Consider the following 4,198-nt stretch of genomic DNA (forward strand, 5'->3'; position numbering starts at 1 on the left):
CAGGACTAGATAACGAAACACCTGGACAGGACACAGAACAAACACAGAAAACGGAGGACCCACCGACGGAAACGAGGATAGAACCCTGGTCACCTATTAGCTGGGCGGACGCACTAGAGGAAATGGACCTGGCCTCTGCACAGAGCTCGACGGAGTGGGCAGAAAATAGCATCCAGGACAGCCTGGAGGGACTGGTAATGGAAGAGGACTCAGAATCGGGCCCTTCCAAGGTCCGAACCACGAGGGAAGCAGAAGACAGGGAGGAAGACTGGGAGCCCAAAATAGTTCGGGTGAAGGAGCTGAGGGATTTAGACCATCTCTCAACAAGAGAGATCGGAAGCGCAGCACTACAGACTGGCAAGGAAGGAGAACAACCGGTTATAGGACAGCCGATCACGTTTGTGAGTGGGGAAGACAAGAGGAGTACAGAAAAGGAAGGGAGAGAAAATATTTGGACAGAAGTGCTGGCAAGGAGGGTGGGGAGTGGGAGGGCAAGAAGGAAAGAAGAAGGAAATGGGGTGGGATATAGGGAACCCCCTTTCTAGGGAGTGCAGAGCGGAAATGCTGAGAAATGAAAAAGGAAAAACATTAAGAAAATCAAATGGGAAGGATGTTTAAAATAGGGACATTTAATGTTAGAGGGTTGAAAAATGTAAATAAAAGAATAACGGTGTTTAGATTATTAGAAGATTTAAGTTTGGACATTTGTTTTATACAAGAGGTGCACCTTAAGGACTTAGAGGATGCGAAAATGTACCAAAGGGAATGGGGAGGGGGGAGATCAATATGGTCTATAGGGGGGTGCATTCAAGCGGGGTGGGGATATTGTTTAAGGGATGGGGAATGAGTTTAAGAGAAGTGTTAGAAGTAGAAGCAGGAAGGCTGGTGGCGGTTGATTTAAGTTGGGAGGGGATAAAAATTAGAATAATAAATATATATGGACCGCAAAAGCCACAAGAGAGAAAGAGCTTCTACGAAGAGGTTAATTTGTTGGGAGCAACAAATGATTTTTTGGTTGTTGGGGGGGGGACTTTAATGTTAATTTGGAAGGAGGGAAAGAAAAGAAGGAGTTAGTGCAGAGTTTGGTGGATTTAAATGGATTTTTAGGCCCGGGAGTCGGAAGAGGGGCTTGCTCCGTCCACTCCACGCATTGACCAGGTATTGCATTGCCTCCTGGCACGGTGCACTCTCATAAACGGTCAAACGAAAGAGAAATTGACGATTGCTGGTGACTGGCCCCTGCTGGGCACTGTTGGGATAAGGGGTACAGCGCTTAGACCTTAGCTTAGCCCAGGCCTGGGGTTTCCTCTGTCCTTTTGTGCTAGGGAGTCCCCTTTTTCACGCTTTTTCATTTTCACTATTGCACTGCCGACACATAATTGTTTGTACATTTGATTAATAATTTCCAAGTGAAGTATTTATTAAGGTAAGCAATAAGCCAGAAGAGACTCATAAAAGTGCACTGAAAGACACGTCAAAATTTGCACACAAGCATTTAGAAGGAAAAATGGCTTGCCATATAATAACAACAGCACTGTACCTACTGTAAAATATGTACAATCTTGGCAAATAGTACTTTGCAATACATTCTGTTAAAGAAAACATGTATTAAGCTGTGTGCTGGAACATATTAGCATCTGTAAAAACAACCCATGGTGGCACAGTGAGCACTGCAGCCTCACAGCACGAAGGTCCTGGGTTTGATTCCCAAGTGATGCAGTTCAGGTCCGTTCTGTGTTGAATTTACATGATCTCATGTGTTTTACTCTGGTGACTCTGGTTTTCAGTCAGGTTAATTGAAGCTACAAAATTTGCTCTAGGTTTGTGTGTGTGTGTTTGCACTGTAATGAACTGGCAACCTGCCCAGGGTGTTTCCTACCTTTTGTCTTGTGAATTGTACTAACCACAACTCTGAATAGAATAAAGTGGTTGTGAAACAGACAATAAATGAATGAATGAATGAATGAATGAAAAATAACCTAAATCTGGACATTCTGACAAGACAACAACCCTAAACAAAATGCCAAATAACTGAGAAAAGAAAGTGAAGGTGCTTGCATGGCCTGACTTGCATCCTAATGATAAAGGATTTTGAAATAGCTCGTCCTTCAGAGGCATTCTTATCATTTCCAGCTGTCAAAGACAGCTTACCAAGATTAATGAGCCAAAACTAAACCATAATGCTGCAATACTGTATACATCCTTAATCTGTAATGTTGTTAGAAATTCGGCATACAGGATTCAGGAGACCGAGTCTTCATCCAAAGAGTCTTTATTAACACATACAGATGTATGGGCACAGCTTGGAAGACCAACAGAATCTAACTAGACATATTTTGGGAAGACTTTATATACACAAGAAATGAGGGGAGGAATTACAAGGATCAAAGGGAAAATGAAATGGTAATAAATGAAGGGGGGTACTAGAAGGGTGTTGGTTTTATAGTGGGTAATACAGGAGAAAGAATGGGGAAGGGTGATCAAAAGGGTTTTGGCTTTATGAAATCGTGTTTTTATGGAGCTTACTTACTCATTTCATTGAGTTAATAAAAAAAGTCCAACATTTGCCTGCAGAACGTTACCGACTTAGATGGTTTGTTGATACGACCCCAAATCAGAAAAAGTTGGGACAGTATGGAAAATGCAAATAAAATAAAAATGCAATGTTTCTTACATTTACTTTGACTTTTATTTGATTGCAGGCAGTTTGAACCCAAGATATTTCATGTTTTATCTGCTCAACTGCCTCAAGGCCTGCAACACATTATAAAGAAAGTTGGGACAGGGGCAATTTAGGGCTACTAATAAGGTGAAATGGACCATCACACAGTGGAAATGTGTATTGTGGTCAGATGAATCAGCATTCCAGGTTTTTTGGTAAAAATGGATGCTGTGTGCTACAGACCAAAGACGTCTGTCATGGTATGGGGATGTGTCAGTGCTCTTGGCAAAGGTCATTTACACTTCTGTAATGGCTGCATTAATGCAGAAAAGTACATTGAGATCTTACAGCAACATGTGCTGCCTTCAATATGTCATCTTTTCCAGGGACGTCCATGCATGTTTCAACAAGACAATGCAAAACCACATGCTGCACACATTACAAAGGCATGGCTGTGGAAGAAGTGGGTATGGGTACTGGATTGGCCTGTCTGCAGTCCTGACCATTTCCCAATAGAAAATGTGTGGAGAATTTTGAAAGGAAAAATGCTATAACAACAACCCCGTACTGTTGCACATCTTAAGACATGTTTGAAACACTAAATCACTTGGTATCCTCGGTGCCAAAACGTATTTTAAGTAGGGTGAAAAGGAATAGCAACATTACAAGTGGTAAATGCTTTACTGTCCCAACTTTTTTTGGAGTGTGTTGCAGACCTGAAATGCAGGAATGGATGTTTATTAATAAATACAGTGAAGCTGACCAGACAATGCAATGAAATAAAAGTCAAAGTTTTTTTATTATTTGCATTTTTCATGCTGTCCCAACTTTTTCTGATTTGGGGTTGTAGATGCTTGTCAGCCTTAATAATATTTATCTGATGAATAATCTGATTAAGATACCTGGATTTCTGGCCAGTAACCTGATTATTCAAATCATGTATTTGGGTAATTGACTTGCTATGGGATTTATATGTTTGTGCATGTGCAGCTGATTTGCTCGCTCAACTTATTACTTGGGTGAAATTATAGACCAATCAGTGAAAGGCGGCATTTTACATTTATGCCATTTAGCAGGCGCTTTTATCTGAAGTGACGTACACCTGTTACTGAATCTTGCATCAGCTGAGAAAGTTCAAGCTGCCCCAGGAGCTATAATAATATAATAATATACACTGCCATTATAGAGTCAATGTCATCACCATGTCCATTACAGTGTGGTGCAGCTCAGCCACCAAGCGCGACACTCACAGACTGCAGCACATTATCAGGGTCTGCAGAGAAGAACATTAGTGTTAAGCTGCCCACACAGCAGGAGTAAATCATTACTGACCCATCACACCCTGTCCAGCGCTTTAGCCAAATGGGGAACAAGATGACCAGAAGCTTCCGCATGCCATGACACTTATGAAAAGCTCAACATCACAATACACAGAATATTCCATCCTCTAAACTTTCTCACACTTTCTTACACTGCAAGCAATAGAGGGTTAAGAGCCTTGCTTCTGGGTACAACAGTGGCACATTGGTGGTAGAG

General features: G+C 41.7%; 1 pseudogene; it reads left to right on the plus strand.

The window, feature by feature from the left end:
* The first annotated feature begins 1,077 nt into the window (after window positions 1-1,077).
* On the plus strand, window positions 1,078-1,192 carry LOC134304493 (U2 spliceosomal RNA; annotated as a pseudogene).
* The last annotated feature ends 3,006 nt before the right edge of the window (window positions 1,193-4,198 follow it).

Source organism: Trichomycterus rosablanca, unplaced genomic scaffold, assembly GCF_030014385.1.
Source record: "Trichomycterus rosablanca isolate fTriRos1 unplaced genomic scaffold, fTriRos1.hap1 scaffold_106, whole genome shotgun sequence".
NCBI lineage: Eukaryota > Metazoa > Chordata > Actinopteri > Siluriformes > Trichomycteridae > Trichomycterus > Trichomycterus rosablanca.